This window comes from Stegodyphus dumicola, chromosome 6 (assembly GCF_044657685.1).
Source record: "Stegodyphus dumicola isolate Sdum_Otavi_A_Nest chromosome 6, ASM4465768v1".
In the NCBI taxonomy this organism is placed as follows: domain Eukaryota; kingdom Metazoa; phylum Arthropoda; class Arachnida; order Araneae; family Eresidae; genus Stegodyphus; species Stegodyphus dumicola.
The window spans coordinates 764,771-776,773 of NC_140773.1; the positions used below are offsets into that span (position 1 = coordinate 764,771).

A 12,003-nucleotide genomic window follows, 5' to 3' on the forward strand; every position below is an offset into this window, starting at 1 on the left:
AGCAAGATAAAGAGCTTCGTTGTTGTTTGCTAATGCTCCCTTGATTTAGCTTAGTTCCGCCTCCACTTTTGATGGAAAGCATCCAGAGGAGCGGGGCCGAGGGTCTCCCACCCCTCTTCCCCAACCTCTCCAGAGGACTTTCGTCTCGCCCATGCCGCACGGGCACTGTAATTTACAAACGTCCATTCCTTCTCCGGTATTCGAACCCGGGTCCTTCGGCACGGCAGTATGCGACGCTAACCACTATATCGGTAGGGCGGTAGATAAAGAGGTGCTACCTACCACCCATTTACTACTTCATTGCGCCATTTCCTAGTAGCTTTGATGCAAGGCGTTCTGTCCAGATAATAACAATAAGTGCTAAAGAATACCAGCTATAACTTAAATTTATGATATAAGTTTGGTTTGGTTTATGTCATTATGGCAAAGCCTCGAGGGCTATATGCCTAAGGGAGAGGATGCTTTCGTGGAGAACTTTCTAGGAGAAACGAAACTCAGACGGAACTACCATTGTTCAGCGAGTTTGCCGCAAATGACATTATCTGAATTGCATCTTTCCTTGAACTGATTTATTTTAACAAGTTGGGGAATCTGATTGGAGTACGATACCGTCATTTCACTGCGCATTGTCAGAAACAGCTTGCTATAATTTAAAAAAAGAAAAAGAAACCTTTTTTTTTTTATTTTAATGTCTATGTTGTTATTTAACATAAGTGAATTATTGATGTTTAATACAAGAGTGATAAGCCATTCTAACACATTTCTTATTTAAATAAGAAAAAGATTATTTGCTGTCTGAGGTACTTTATAGTACCTAGAAAATGCCAGTACAGACTTTTATATTATTTATCGTACTGCGTATTTTTATAAAGCTTACATAACAGAATTCTACTTTTTTCTATTAAATTTTGTATATCGAAAATTTTTGTAATCAGGGTTTAATAATTTATCTTGGCGAGACTAATAGGTGTGGTGTATTTAATTATGGCAAAGCACACTAGGGCTATCTGCCTAAGGGAAGGAATGCCTTCGGTGAGGGCTTTCTAAGGGAAACTGGCTCGTATACACGTTACACACGGAGAAAACCACGAAAACACCCATGCAGCCAGCCCGTTTGCGGGATTCGAACCTCGGACCGAACTACCAGTGTTCAGCGACTTTACCGCTCGGCCGCTGGTGGGCCCGGGCGCTAATAGGAAGAATGCCTTTGGGAAGGACTTTCTAAGGGAAGCTGATTCGTACACACATTGCACATAATGAAAAACCACGAAAAACATCCATGCAACCAGCCCGTTCGCCGGGATTCGAACTACCATTGTTCAGCGCTTTACCTATCGTCCGCTGGTGAGTCCAATAGTTACCGTTTCGGTAAAGTCCTCAATCCTTCCGATAAACTTCTTCTGAGAAACCTGATGAGTCAGGATAAATCTTAATTGCTTCTTCCGTGTTGCGTTTAAATAAAGTTGTGTTTATATAATTTCAAATTCGGAAAAGTTCATACAAAGTCTGGCTATTTATTTCCAGGACTGACGTAACTGTAGGAGAACTAAAAGTCGGAAGATGGCCAAATGATTGCATATTGAAGAGCGCTTTCTTGCGCATGTGTAGTGCAATCGGCGCCATTCTGAAGTAAGTGGTATCCTGAAGTATCCCGCTCAAGAACTTATGAATGGTTTAAACGCTTTCGGGACGGGTGCGAAAGCATCGAAGATGATCCACACACAGGTCGGCCGCGGTCCGTACGCACGCCGGAAGCAATTGAAAAAGTTCGCGGATATGGTGAAATGGGATCCTCGATTGTCTATTCGACTACTCGCCAATGGACTGAACATGGACAAAAAGACATGGACGGCGAATTTTGACGCAAGACCCAGGCAAACGCAAGATTTGTTCCAGATTCGTTCCTCACCATTTAAGGGACGAACAAAAGCAAATTGAGACTGGACGCATGTGGCGAACTTATCGACAACGCTGATGCTGACCCTGCGTTCCTGGATAGGATAGTCACGGGAAACGAGTCTTGGTGTTATCAATATGACACTGAAACCAAGCATCAAAGCTCCGAATGGCGATCTCCAAGTTCACCACGGTAGAAAAAATTTCGATTTGAAAAGTCCAAATGAAGGTCATGTAAATCGTTTTCTTCGATTGCGATGAACTCATTCATCATGAATTTCTTCCTCCTAACACGACTATCAATGGACAGTTCTACACAGAAGTTCTTGACCGACTTCGAAAACGAATTCGTAGAGTGAGGCCTCATTTACAACAAAATGGGAGTTGGCTGCTGCTACGTGACAATGCCCGCCCACACATTGCGTTGCCTGTGAGGCGATTCTTAGCCCAGCATGGTGTCGTTGAAATGCAGCATTCACCATACTCTCCAGACCTAGCACCCGCAGACTTTTTGCTGTTTCCTAGGCTGAAAAATTCGCTGAAGGGAACAAGATTTCAGGATGTCGAAGCCATCAAGAAAACTGTAACGTCACTATTAAAGAGCATTCCGAAAGAGGACTTTTAAAACTTCTTTCCGAAATTTGTACAGCCGAGCCCAGACGTGCATTACGGCTGATGGGGATTACTTTGAGTCATATTAAATGGCTATGTGTTTAACTTTTTTTTCTTCTGAGTTATTCCATGAGTCCTGGAAATTAATAGCCGGACCTTGTAGAATAGTCTTCATTGTACAATGGTTCATATATTTCGGATAGCTACCTGACGCGACTGTGTTCGTCTGCTCAACAGAAATGAGTTGTTACTTTTTAGTACCGAAATGACAGCTGGCTCGAACTGCTAAATTTCAGAAAAACTAACCTCGTAACACGCAAATGCTAGAAATACTCTCTCTCTCAAGATTTCAAATCCTCAGCTTAAATGCACAAACAGCTAATTTGCATTCTGGTGAGAAGCGAAAAAGAGAAGTTATAGTCATGATAACTGATTAAGTAACATAGGTAGTTCTAAAAATATATGCTATAAGGTATTTCACCCTCTTTCCTAGCGTGCCTTCGTGGTGTAGTGGTTCTACACGTTGGGCCGGTATTCCAGAGGTCCGTGGTTCGATTCCCGGCGAAGGCGTTCTTAATTTTTCAATCTCTGCGGCCTCAAAAAATTACCTAAAGTCTCTACAGTGCAGTGTGATAATATAATAATTCCATAATGTAATGATACAATAATATGTATGTAAAAGTACAGTAATAAAATTTATATAATATGACAATACAATAACACGCTAATGTAATAATACAACAGTATGAATATAATATAATAATACAATAATAAAATTTATATAATGTAACAACACAATAACACGAATATAATACTATAATAAAATATTAATGAATTAATACACACACACACACACACACACACATATATATATATATATATATATATATATAAATATGTAAAATATAAAAAAAATACGATGGCTTTGCTCTTTACGCTATGTCCTGGATGTTTTCATGTCTTTTCTCATCCTTTTGCTTTACTCCTGTACTAATGCTTTTCTCACCCCGGCCTCTCTTTTTGACGGGGAGGGGAGATGTAAAATATAAAAAAATACCGATGGCTTTGCTCTTTGCGAACCAGCAACCTTTAATTAATTTTCTGCAATTCAGGATCTTCCCCTAGACCAGTACCTTCTAGAACATTCGCGCCTATTACATAACCTCCTCATATAAATGCTGCGTCATAAGTTTTTCTACATTTTTAAAGAAGCTACTCTGTTACATAACCTTTCATATAAATGCTGCGTCATAAGTTCTCCTACCCAGATACCTTCTCGCCTTCGTTCTGCTAACGCCTCCGCTATGCTCCTCTTTCTTTGTTGGAACGTTATAACGTCAGTCGTATCTAATAATTCAATTACTGTGTTATTTGAATAACTTCATCTGAAAAAAAAATCATCTGCTCTAAAATAAAATAGAGATATGCTGTTAAAAGTGAAAAGTCCTGAGTCGCCATTTTTCTCCGTGGTGCAATCATTCCAACTTCGTCAACCATCTGCGAAAACGTGAAATGGAAAAACCTCACCATTCACCCACGATGTGTTGGAATAACTGAAAACATTATATATATATATAATCTTAAATTCACTTAGTGCGAAATCGAATATATAATTTAATAATATGTATATAATGTAATAATACAATAATATGAATATAATAAAATAACACGGTAATAAAATGTATATAATGTAACAGTACTGTAACCCAAATGTAATACAATAATGCAATAATAAAATATTAATGTAATAATGTAATAATATGTATATAGTTTAATAATATTATCATATGTATATAATGTAATAATACTATACTCTCCGATTTGATTACAGGCTCCTGGCACGTTTTGGAAGTTAGCCGTTTTTCATCAAGTCCTAAGGATTGCCGGAACCCTTGCAGAGCTCATTACTTATGGTAAAGAATGCGACCTTCGTCAAGATCTTTACTTTAGGAATAATCACCGACTTGCATAAAAGTGCCGGCGCCCTTCTCAGCTTCATTAAAGTGGAGAAAGCAGCTTTCATCCATCATCCCGTAATTATCATCCTGGCGGGATTACCATCTTAAACATATATATAAGTGGGCCTCATAATTTGTATCGCCTCATAATTTGTAGTCGAAGTGTGCTGGTACTTTACAATTAGAGCATCTTTATTTGGAGTCCCCATCGTAAAGCTCAGCTTATAACCTGGATGTCGTCGAGGTAGCGACATCATTATGTCAGAACACCGTTACGATGGGTTCCGTACTGGCGGGGAACAATCGCCGAGTTGCATAAAGGTGCCTGCGTCTTTAAGGAACTTACAACAACCGGCGACTAGGGAAATTTTCCGAATTGCCGATAACTCCAACCGCCCGTGCTCATGCGGGGTGGTAGCAGATCTTGATCATTATCCGTTTGCTTGCCGAAATACTGCAAAAGGTGACCAGCGTAGAAGTATATCTGTGCCTAGGGCTGAAGTTACTTCACAAAATCTGTATGCTTGGAAATGCATACGCAGCTGCGTCAGTATGGCACATAATATCTGAAACAAGTTGGAGTAAACTTCAGCTGCCATCTTCGTCGCCAGGGCAACCCCTATTATGTACTTGAGTTTTTTAACGCAGCTTATTTAAATTACCATTTTTTGTTCTGTACTATTTATTTTTATTTGCTTTTGTCTTATTTCTTTCTCATGAGTTATTTGTTTTATTTAATATGTATGATTATTAGTTACATGATTATATATGATTATTTACTTAGTATTATATATATACACTTACGACGCAAAACATTATGACCATCCCCACAATTTTCATTGAAATCTTCTGGATGACGTTTAGACGTGATTAAGTGGGAATGGTGTTTAATTGATGTTGGAGAAAGTAAGGAATTATGTATTATGTACTTGAGTTTTTTAACGCAGCTTATTTAAATTACCATTTTTTGTTCTGTACTATTTATTTTTATTTGCTTTTGTCTTATTTCTTTCTCATGAGTTATTTGTTTTATTTAATATGTATGATTATTAGTTACATGATTATGTATGATTATTTACTTAGTATTATATATATACACTTACGAGGCAAAACATTATGACCATCCCCACAATTTTCATTGAAATCTTCTGGATGACGTTTAGACGTGATTAAGTGGGAATGGTGTTTAATTGATGTTGGGGAAAGTAAGGAATTATTTTTGCACTTACGTTTGCGAGTGATGAGAAAGGCTGCTGATCAAAGCGAATTGGATAGAGGCCATTTCAAACTGAATTTTGTAATGGCCCAGAGACTCGGAAAGAGTATCTCCGAACCTGAGCTAAGTTGTTCACGATCTGCCGTTGTTAGTATTTATGCAAAGGGGATAAATGAGACTGAAACCAGCAGTAGACGCGAAGGTATTAGTTGTCCACGCGCCATCAAGCAGAAAGGACGTCGGAAACTGTCTTGATTGGTACAACAAAATCGGCGCAGACGGTAACTCAACTAATACGCCAATACACTACGGGTCCAAATGGCGAGTGTTTCGGAACATACAGTTCAGTGGATGCTGTTGGATATGGGTCTGTGTAGAGAACATCCCACATCGTGTTCCTCTGTTGACTAAACGTCACTGTCGATTACGCCTACAATTGTTCCAGAAACATAGAGATTGGATCATGGAAAAGTGGAATACAGTTGTATGGTTGGATGAATCACGATTTCTCATTCATAACGTCGATGGTCTTAGTCAGGGTATGCCATCTTCCAGACGAACAGTTGCTTCCTCCCTTTAGACACAGTAGATTATACACAGGCTGGTGGTGGCAGTATTATGCTTTGCGGGAAGTTCTAAAGGGCGGCTCTGGGGCCTTTAATTGTGGTAGAACAGACCATGAAAGCTTTGGACTATATGAACGTTGATTTTCACCTCTACACGGCGTCTGTCTTCACAATTGGAAATTGAATCTTCTAGCAAGCTAACGCCTCATATCAGAAGGGTCGATCTGTGTTGGAGTTGTTCCAGGAGCCTAAGGATGAATTAAAGGGACTCATACACCTTAAAACTCATAAGATCTTCGAATATATGACTATTGCAAGAATTGGGATAACTTATTTATTTTAAAAGCAATTACTTCCAACGTTTTACAGCTCACTTATTAGCTCACTCATTAAATTTCAAGTATGTACCATTAGCCATTTTTAAAATATCATGCGCGCAAGGTGGAAACAGGACGAAGTTTTTTTTTGTCACGAAGCGGATTAAATTACAGAAATATTTGTGGCTGCACAAACTTTCTGGTTACTAGTTTCCAAAGCAGCTATATTATGTAGTCAGCTGTAAAACGTTGGAAGTAATTGCTTTTAAAATTGGTAAAATATATCAATTCTTGCAACTGTCACATATTCGAAGATCATAAGGGGTTTAAGGTGTATGAGCCCCCTTAATGTCCTGGCTCCCTAAAAAGCCGGAACTTAACCCCGTAGAACACATTTGGGATATCATGCAATGGAAGCTCAAAGATCAAACACTACTATATCAGAATACCTCTACTTTGTTTTGTTTTTGTTTTATACGGGCGCAGCCCTTCCGCCTGGTTTGTTGAACCTTATGAAGAAAAGCAGGCGCAACCCTTCCAACAACAAACGACAGGAGCCGGCGAGCCGGCCGTGTCCAAATAAAAACAAAAAACAAAATCAATTTAGCAGAGCTTAACAAAAAAAAAAAAAAAAAAAAAAAAAAAAAGATAATTAGGTTAGTAAACTAAAAAGAATAACACAGCACATAAAAACACAAAAACATTTAAGCTGTCCCTGCACCTTTGCATACAAAGTCTTTCTCTCCCTTTAAGGGTTAATACCTCTACTTTTCTTGACCGCTACTTAGATATTTGGTACACAGTGTCTCCAGTCATCTACCAAGAACTTGTAATATGCATGCCAAAACGAGTTGCAGCTGTTTTGCAGGTCAAAGATCGCATAACACGTTATTAAGAAGGTGGTGGTCATAATATTTTGGCTCTTAAGTGCATATGTATCAATTATCTTTTAATTATTGTCATGTACTCTAATTTGATCTTCAATAATTGCATATATTGGCTGCATTAATGTATTATTTTATATTTTTATATCAGTGATTATGTTAAATGTTCGTAGTTACACTTAATGTATTACATAGCTGACTATACCAGGGATATCCCTGTAACTCAGTCATACCTTTACCAGAATTGTAATTATCTATAGAACTCATTAACTATTCACGGTGTGGAGTTAATTCCGTCAGCGAGGCCATCTGGCCGATATTCTAACTGTTCCAGTGGATCGGCTGCCTTATATATTTTCTAAAAGTCGAACGTATAGAATCTTATATAAAAGGGATATCCACAGGGTGGCTCTTATGCGAGTAAAATATGTATAGGATATACGGTAAACTAAAACTGATCAGTGTCCGAAAGGAAGTAATTAGTTTATTTCAGTTCTTTTTCGAACTTGTTAGGAAACATAAACTAATCAATGTGAAATGTAATTATTTTTTCGTAATTAAAAGTTAATTATTTTAACATTTGAGAAATAAATGAAGATTAATTAATGATTAATTAAACATAAATATTTATTTCTTATTAGATAGGAAATTTAATGCTATTCAAAAACAAAAAATAATTAAATATAATTAAATAAATGCATGGAAATATTGTATACTGATTCCATCAAACAATTTTTTAAATAAAATCATTAATTTATATATTTAACGCATTAGAAACGCTTAATATCAAACGGAATTTGCTCGAAATTAAATATTTTTTTTTTTATTTCGGGCACTAGCCATTTTAGGTTTGGCCACTACTGAGACATGAAGCGGTGGCCATTTTATTTACGGAGGCAACTTATAGGTGGCCACCATTACCTCTTATGGAGGGACAGACCATTTATATGCACGCCTTCTCCGGGATTCGAACCCCGGCCCTTCGGTACGGCAGTCAGAATCACTAACCATTTTTCTATCTGGGCGGCAGTTAAAAGGAATTTAGAAGTTGATTCGAGTTTGAATTCATGAGTTTATCTTAATTCGAAGTTTCCGGAATTTCTAACAAATATGACTACAGCTAAGAACGTTATAAGTTTTTATACAGCTTAGAACACAACGTTACCTTTAGAAAATTTCAAGAATCCATGTTGTTATTGCTGTAACTCACTTGTCTGACAGTAACATCAATCTAAGCCCACGAACTTCCTTGTAGTAAGGAGCGCAAGATATGCCTGTCATTGGCAATAGCTTTGAGCACCTTACTGGTGACAATGCGATTGAGGTCAAGTCCGCTCCCAATTTTGATGGAGAGCACCTCGGGCGGGACGGGCCTGAGGGTCTTCCACCCCTCTCCCTTTCCACCAAAGCACACGAGAGGAATTTTGGCTCGCCGCAAATTTGAAGTGCCGCCGTACGGCGCCGACACTGTACGTTTGCAAACCTCCATGCCTTCTCCGGGATTTGATCCCGGGGCCTTCGGCGCGGCAGTCAGCGACGATAACCACTATACCGGTTGGGCGATGAAATTGCCTTTATTGTAATACTCTAGGTAACGCAGAACACTTCGTCGAATACTGTGGCTTAACTTGGAGCGTGAGGGACCAATACAATGTAAGAAAAATAGAGGATATTAAATATAATATTTTAGAAAAGTTTGCAAGAGATATAATGAATATTGTTAATAAGGAAAGAATTGGAATTATGGTATAAAAGTGATTATAGTACACAATTCTTAGTTTTGTGTTTTAGCTGTGTGTTTGATTATGTGGCGTCTTTATTATTTTTGGTTTATAACCAGTTATAATTATAATTTTATTCTGATAGTTTGGTTTGAATGCGATTTTTAAAAGGAAAAAGATTAAGCTGGACAACCAGTTCAGACTTGTATTTTTGAGTTTGTTTAGTTTCATTTTACTAACTTTTTAGTTACTCGGGGCTCGGGCTTGGTATCTTAGAGCTGCATTAGATAAAGAATAAGATTTAATTTTGCTGGCATGTTGATAATTTTGGAACTTTTAAGAATTTAAGCATATTATGGATGGGGCACGGCCGGCTCGCTGGCCCTGTCGTTTTTTGTTGGAGGGGTAAGCCCTATTTTTGAACCATAAGGCCGACTACGTCGGCTAGGTGGGCTGGGGCTGTGCCCATATGTATGACCGGTTGGGCGATTCAGTTTGGAAGATAACAAATATACGGCTTCCTTGCCATGCAACTAGCATGCAGGTGAATTACGGCATAATTCTGAAGTAGCAGGGAAATGATTTCAGTCACTGTGATCCAGATTCGAGAAGAATCTGAAGTCCCACAAGCTTCACAAAACTGTGATAGTTCAACATTTACGAAAAGATATCGTGAAAGAATTGGAGGAATTTAAGAACTGAAAAAAATATTTTTTACTGCATCAGGGTGTAAAAGTAGAAAACAAAGACACTACAAAACTTCGTGTTGTGTTCGACACATCATTACATGCCGAAGGCAAATTGTCAATAAAAATGTTTCACTACTTTTAAAATTATATAAATATGGATTTGTGGCTTTTCAGAATATATAATTGCGGCTGTCCAAATTCCCTAAATTCCAAATGCGGCTCTTACTAATATAAAGTTCGGCCACCCTTGTTATAAAATGCTTATTAAAACAACTAATAGTTGATTAACTTCTACCAGAAATATCAGATGCTCTTTATAGAAAATTTGATCATATTTTTAAATATCTCTAAATAGGTATCCTTATTTTAATTTTCTATAAAACATCCTGTAGAAGATTTAAAACATTATAAAATCGAGAATATGTTTTTGGAGATTTCAAAAAATAAATTATGTTTTAGCTTTTGAATAGAATTTTCTAATCTAAATTTTAAAATGATATGTGACGTGAAGGGGAGATTAGAAATTTGCCGAACAGTTGTGATTTTTTTTCCTATATTGTTTTCATTTCAAAAACTACTCAGATAAAAATACACTTTAAATAAATTAAAACTAAGTTTTGAGTTTGAAACCATTTTTTTATTATTTTAACTTCGTGTACGAAACCTTAATTTCAGGGATTAAAAATTTATAATTAAGAGCATAAATTTAATCTTGTGATTTAAATTGATTTTTTTGCTTTAACAAATTTAATTTTTGTATTATATAAGCAATACTTAAAAAAGCCATCCAGACGGTAGTGTGGTTAGTGACTCTGGCTGCCGTACCGAAGATTCCAGGTTCGAATCCCGGAGAAGGCAAAGAATAATTAGTTGTCCGTTTTTTCACAGGAGGCCACAGTGCATCAACTTTTAGGCGCCTCCATAATAAAGTGATCAGCGTTTCCCGACTTTGTAGTGGTCGATGCCTATAATGATTTGTGCTCGACATTGGAACCAAAACGTACTTTACAAAAAATTGCGCAAAGTGAAACATAAATGTACTGTACACTTTGGTCACATTAAAGTGACCTTGAAATGTGACTAAACAGCAGTAAGCTAGAGAGGAAAGAAAGAGCAAGAATTTCCATTCAAAAAATGGTTCAACACTTAATGAATAAAACGGTTTTTATTTTTAATTTTATATATTCTATATTGTATATCCGAAACTGAAAATTGACTTTGATTATAATCATTTGATTTTGAAAATCATTTCATTTGGTCATTGAAAACTTTACAAATTTCTATAGAATACCATTTTATAAAATTTTGGAACTGATTTTCGATTCGACTCTAAAGAATTCAAATCTGTGAATCATTCTATAGAGGATTACGAGTAAAGTTCGATACAGAACTTCTACAGAACGCTAGCAGCTTGTATGAAAACGTTTCATAATGGTGGCAACAAAATTCCTCTAAATATTTAAATTTGTTGTTTTTGTTTATTGCTATAATATTGTATATTTTTTGGTCTAAAACACGTTAATTACTTATATTTGTTTTTTCATTTTGTGTGGAAATCCATTTGTGGTCTCATGTTATGTATATAAATATTTATTTATTGTTTAGAATGATAGATCTTTTAATTCTGAATCCGACAGCCATTAAATTGTTAACCTGTGCTACACCTTATGTATAATGGTTGTTATTAATCAGCTCTGAGAGTTGCAGTTCAGAGACTTTTAGAATTTACTTTTCGTTACTTTAATTTAGTTTACTTTAATTGCGTTTTCGAATTTACTTTTTGTGTGCTCAGCAGAAATCGCTTAGTATCCGAGGAGCTATTTACAGCTATTAATTTACTGTGTATATTTACTGTGTATTATAAGCTTCAATAAACTGAAAATTTCTTCCTGTTCATCTGGCATGATTATTTAAAAGAGACGCACGCACGCACCCACACTTCCCTACAACTACAGGAAATTTGATTTATAAATTACGTAATTCACCTTCAGATAAAGAGAAGAGATTAGACTGAGGGAAAGAGGATTTTCGTAAATCGCTCACGATCATCCACTTACGAAGAAATACTGCTTTGAACTACTAGAGTTCAGCAAAACTGCTAGTATCCAGGCGAACTTCGTATTCATTTTATTGACTCACTCAAG

At 36.8% G+C, this 12,003-nt stretch overlaps 1 long non-coding RNA gene across 1 annotated transcript in view; it reads left to right on the plus strand.

Moving 5' to 3' along the window:
* The window catches only part of LOC146996640 (uncharacterized), a 36,337-nt gene extending 24,584 nt beyond the window's left edge, over window positions 1–11,753 (plus strand). Inside the window, exon 3 of the long non-coding RNA XR_015041530.1 lies at window positions 4,340–11,753. This is a non-coding gene — a long non-coding RNA (uncharacterized LOC146996640). The remainder of the gene's footprint in view (window positions 1–4,339) is intronic.
* The last annotated feature ends 250 nt before the right edge of the window (window positions 11,754–12,003 follow it).